The following is a 6,186-nucleotide window of genomic DNA, read 5'->3' on the forward strand; positions in this document are numbered from 1 at the left end:
ACACACAAAGCTACACACTCATATACCCTTAGCTTGATGCATTTGAATTCTAGAGGTGAATGGAATTTCCAAATTTACCTAGACCACCCTGTGTGTAAGCTTTTGAGATTCACTGTCATCTAAACCATCCATCACACACAGTTGGCTCCCCATCCTAAAAAGCTTTAGGGAAGGAAGGTCAAAAGTTTCATTTTCACAAGGTCCAGAGGGGGAAGAATTATAAAATCAGATTCCAGGAAATAAGTAAACCATCTCAGTAAATAAAATCGAATGGGTCCCATTTGATAAAAAATGACATAGAAGACAGAGCTTCCATTTTGTAATGGAATGATTTTTAAATATGAAAGTGATCTCAGAGTGGGAAGTTATGGCATTTTTCAGAGAATGATCAAATAAGTATTGCAAGTGTCTGATTAAATATGGATCTATAAATGAATGCTGATGTTTTATTTTTGTGTGTGAGGGAGGGAGGGAGGAAAAAATCAAACAATAACCTGGCATTGCGTTTAATATAAATGCTTTATAGTGTATTATGCAAGTGAAAGATGAGAAAGACATTAGGTTAGAGGCACTGGATTAAAGCACATCAAGCAATTCTTTGTTTCATTCAGGAATGAAGATGAACATAGTAGAGGGCTTATGTTTTTCTATTGCTCTCTCTGCCTTTTAATATGTTTTCCAAGTTAAAATCTGTTGCCGCCTTCTGATTTTCTCCAAATGGAATACATTTTATCTTTCTAGTACAAACCTGAGTTCTCTGAAGAGCACATCAAAGATTTCATGAATTCCCAGAACTTTTCTGGGAGGCGGGGGCAATTTCATCTGCCACAGAGAAAAGCTCTGCAGTGAAATATGAGTAAGTTGCTGTGAGCCCAGGGCAGAGCCAGGGCAGGAACTACAGTTTCCTGACTCTCAACCCAAGTCCTGATGCCTGGTCCATGGCCACCCAATAAAAACAGTAGCAAAAACAAACAGTAAAGGAACTGGGCTATCAAAATAGTTACTTTTCCTAAGAGGCAGATGGGGAAAAAAAAATCTCACCTGTTTTATACATATCTTTTCAATTGCATTTTACCTCCCAGTGAATCATCAGGAAAAAACAACGACAACAACAACAACAAAAACACTTTTAATGAAATGTCAAGTCGAAGGCTGACGTCCATCCTAAGCTAAGGTGACCTCCTGGTTAAGGCACAGACACACTCTTTCCACTGTTGTTTCTGTGACATCATCGAGGGGTCTGCAGTGGATGACAAGCTGCTGGGGCGTTCTCAGCTTATTTCATTCTCCCTGTGAGTAATGGGAATCCTTCAGCATGACATGCCAATGAAGAGGCGGTTTTTACAGTTCTAAACCATTCATTTATTGGAGAGATATAATCCTATTGACATCACTGGGAAAACTAGTACAAGGAATACAGTATTCCCCATGATTTCAAACTTGCTGAGAAGCAGCCCTTGAATTGTAACTTCTGAAGTTGGCCAACTGGAGCAAGAGATTGCTGAGTGGGTCCTCTCCTCTAACATCGGAGGACGTGTCTATGCTGGGAGCCCACACCTGCACAATCTGCTCTGGTGGCACTACTCCAGGAAGCTGGGTTTCACAATGCTGCCAAAAATGGAAAGAACGGGGAGAGACAGATGGTGCATCTGTGGAAGCCAAATCCAGTTGTATATTCTTGATTTTTTTTTCTGCTCCTATGTAATCCTGAGGATAAGAAGATGTGAAACTTCTTAATCTTAGAAGTAAAAGAAACACTTGGTAAAAAGTTTGGGGTACTTTTATACACTTCCTTGGGGTTTCCCTTGATTTACTTAGTCTTTCTCTACTCTCAGATAATTGCATAATCTCTATAACGCATACATTGTTAAAAATTAAATCTAATGTAGGGGATTTCTGGAAATAAAAATTTATTTATTTTTATATCCAGGGCCTGGAAACAACTAGTCAAAATATATTAATATTGGGTTCTTGTCTTTGTAGGGTCTAAGTCATTCCTTAGTACCAAGGTAAGAGTATAAGCAGGTATGTCCACTCCTAAAGCCCACTTCATTTTTTTCTCTTCATTTTTTGTGTGCCTATTTTAATTGCATCTCACTTGATAAAGGTAACATTAAATTACTGAGTGATATCTCATCCTTTTAAACTTTTAAAAATTCCATTTACATCAGAGATCAGCATTCCCTAAATGAGTAAAACCCATAAAATGGTTAGCAAGCCATTTATTATATCTTCACAGAGATGAGATCATGGCTTGAATTGAGTTCCAGAACACTGTCTAGCTGTGCTGGACTATATTAGCATCCAGGAGCAGTGGCTCATGCCTGTAATCCAAGCACTTTGGGATGCCGAGGTTGGCAGATCACAAGGTCAAGAGTTCAAGACCAGCCTGGCAAACATGGTGAAACCCCATCTCTACTAAAAATACAAAAATTAGCTGGGCGAGGTGGTGGGTGCCTGTAATCCCAGCTACTCGGGAGGTTGAGGCAGGAGAATCACTTGAGGCAGGGGTTTCAGTGAGCCGAGATTGCGCCACTGCACTTCAGCCTCGGCAACAAGAGGGAAAACTCCATCTCAAAAAACGAACAAACAACAAACAAACAAGAACAGTGCTTACCTCCTAATTCTGTTACTCTTGGCTAATATGACTAATACAGCCCTTGTCTCATGCCACAGTGGACTGCAGGCAATAGTCACCTTTAGTCACTGTAGTTAAATTCTGAAACTTCCAAAGAATGTTTTTCCCCTCCACCTTGAACAATTTTTATCCTAAAAGAGGAGATCCTCTGATATGGGTTCAGGACAGGCATGGTGCACAGGATGAGGACTGTTCTTAGAAAAGAGGGGGGCCGCAATGCCTATATCGTGGGTTTGTAAGGAGGACCAGAGGGAATGGCCGACTGCAGGTACTCAATAAATTATAAATGCTTACTTTCCTATCATCTATTTTGTGTATCTGGAACATTGTCAGATATTTCATGGGAGCAAGCTGACTGCTAACTCCCTTAGAATAATAGAAAAAGAGCAAAAAGATAGGTTACTTCCTATCTAATATACTTTTACAGTCTACTTTCACTGGACATTTAAAACAACGAAAGATAAAGAAACTGATGCTCAGAGAGAGCTTGTAACGCAAATTTACTACTAAAAAACAAACAACCCCATTAAAAAGTGGGCAACGGATATGAACAGATACTTTTCAAAAGAAGACATACATGAGGCCAACAAGCACATGAAACAATGCTCAGCATCACTGGAGAAATGTAATTCCAAACCACAGTGAGACACCATCTCACACCAGTCAGAATGACTACTATTGAAATGTTAGAAATAGCAGATGTCAGTAAGGTTGTTATTAGTTATTGGTAACTTATATTTATTATTATAAGTAGTAACATATTTATTTATTTAAATTTCATGTATTTACTTTAAAATTGTTCTATTGTTTGTAATTTATATTTAATTAAAATACCTCAACCTTGACAGTAGCACATTGCTGTGGTTTGAATGTCTTCCCCTTCGAATTTATATATTAAAATGCTAATCACCAAAATGATAGTATTAGGAGATAAGGCCTTTGGGAGGTGATTAGGTCATGAAGACAGAGCCCCCATAACGGGATTAATGACCTTATAAAAGAGACCCCAGAGAACTCACTAGCTCCTTGTGCTACATGAGCTTGTGTAAGAACACAGCTTTCTATGAGGAAGCAGGCATTCACCAGACAGCAAGTCAGCTAGAACCTTCATCCTAGACTTGCTGGCCTCCAACTGTGAGAACTTTCTGTTGTTAATACCATAGTATTTTGTCAAAAAGTCCAAACAAAATAAGAGAGATATGTATATTTATTTCAATTTACATCATAGGAGCAATTAGTTAATATGTTAAGTATTCTAATTAGAAATATACACTCTGGGTGACTGAAAAAGTACTTGCTTAGTTAACATTTGGAAATAAAAAACAAAAACAAAACCCTAAAATAACAGCAACATAAAAACAGAAGTCCAAGCGCTCCAGAATACGCTGTTTCTAATCTTGTCTTTCTTTCCAAAATGTTGAATGGTTGTTAAATAACATAGAAATGCTAGAAGTTACCGTTCATTGGTGAAAAAGTTGGTGTTTAAGATAGGGGAATGGGCTGAAAATATCATGGGAGTAATACGGGAGGGGGCAGGAAAGTGCTAAGTAGAGAAAGGTGGGGTCCCTGGCGACAGCTCCACCCTTGGGCCTGTGCCCACAGACGTAGGTGAGGAGAGGCACTCTCGTTTTCATGTCCAAATGTTGCATTTTCCAAGACCACCCTGGCCTGCCACTTCCCACATCCTGTGCGTATAAAAATTCCAAGACCCTAGCAGGCACAGACACAAGTGGCTGGACGTTGAGAGGAACACCACAGCAGAAGAGCACACAGACAGCTGGACATGGAGAGGAGCAGAGGAGCAGAAGAGCACACCAACAGGCACAGCAGACAACAGCAGACAGGCGAATGACGTGGCACCAAAGTGAATTTGGCCGGGGCCATTGGAGGAGAGTTTGGCCACTGAGCAGCCCAACCCTAGGGGAAAGCCACGTTCTCACTCCATCCTTCTTCTGGCTCCCCATCCCTCTGCTGAGAGCTACTTCTACCATTCAGTGAAACCTTGAACTCATTATCCAAGCCCACATGTGATCCAATTTTTCAGGTATACCGAGACAAAAACCCTGGGATACAGAAAGCCCTCTGTTCTTGCAATAAGGCACATGATCGATTTGAACTGATTAACACAAGCTGCCTACAGATGGCAAAACTAAAATAGCACACTGTAGCACACACCCACTGGGGCTTCAGGAGCTATAAAGATCCACCCCTAGACATTGCTATGGGGTTGGAGCCCAGGACCACAACCTGCCTGTCTGCATGCTTCCCCTAGAGGTTTGAGCTGCCAGGCACCAAAGAAGCAAGAGGCACCCCCACCACAGGCCCTGCAAGGGGGAAGGGAACTTTTCCCATTTCAGGAGCGCAGCTGGCCTTGCATGAGTAGAGTGTAGGAATGGAGTGAGCCTAATTACATCTATGATTCAAAATGACCCTTGGGACTCTCCGTTCTGCTTTGGGCCACTTAGGACTCTTGAAAAAATAAATGAATAAATAAATAAATAAGTTCTCTCATTAGCCTAAACTGGCAGCTATCCTGGTAAAAAATTTAGGCAATATATTGTCATATCTAGCTACAAGTTCAGAGACCAGGATTTCATTGAGTTTACATAATAGGAAGAGTGAATGTTTTATTGCCTACTTAATGATAAATATTTAATGTCTCTTAGATTTGATCTGAGATTTTTTTCCATTGTAACATGCCACCCGATAGTAAGCTTTGGATAAGCCAAAAAAAAAAAAAAAAAAAGCAAACAAATAACAACAACAACAACAAAAAACTCACCCTCTGTTAATAGTATTTTATAAAGTAACTAAATAGTTCTGAAAAACCAAATTGACATAGGTCATAACAATATCCCATCTAGCCTGTGACAGGGCTGAGGGCTGTAGGATTCAATCCCAGGACTGATTCACTGGCCCCCCTAGGCCATTATGCCTCTTTAGAGAATCTCTGTGCTGTATGTATCACTAATTATAATCCTGGGCTGGATTTAAAAATAACAGACTGACCAGGTGGTATGAATCTGTCATTTTGACTCCAAATTCCCTGGTCTCCAAAAGCCGACTATGGTTCACAGTGCTTTGACAGAAGTTTCAGGCTTGTGGTTTTGTGTTTCCATAAGGGTCGTTTAGCAAGACAAGCTTCGTGTTAAGGTGAGATTCGACATGCTTAAGCCTTTTCCTTAAAACTTTATTACTGTGAATAACCTGGCTTTGGCAAATTAATCTGGTGGGAAACTTTTCTTCAAGTGCACTGTATTACCTGTGGAAACTTAGGTTCCAATAGAAGCAAATCTAACTTCCATCAGCAAGAGAACCAGTAGAACACAGGAGTTAAATCAAAATGTTTTATGCTTTCTTCTTTCAAACTTGCATGATTGAAAGATAGAATTACAGTATTGATATGGGAGTGCTGGGAAGGGAAGAGCGTGGTCCCTTTAAATGATATGGAGTTGGGGAAGGGAAATGCTGGGTAGAGGAGAGCACCCTGGCTTGGGTTCCACCTCCACGGACCTAACTGAGGGCAGGCACTCCTGCTTTCGCACCCA

This window comes from Macaca mulatta, chromosome 5, assembly GCF_049350105.2.
Source record: "Macaca mulatta isolate MMU2019108-1 chromosome 5, T2T-MMU8v2.0, whole genome shotgun sequence".
Taxonomy (NCBI): domain Eukaryota; kingdom Metazoa; phylum Chordata; class Mammalia; order Primates; family Cercopithecidae; genus Macaca; species Macaca mulatta.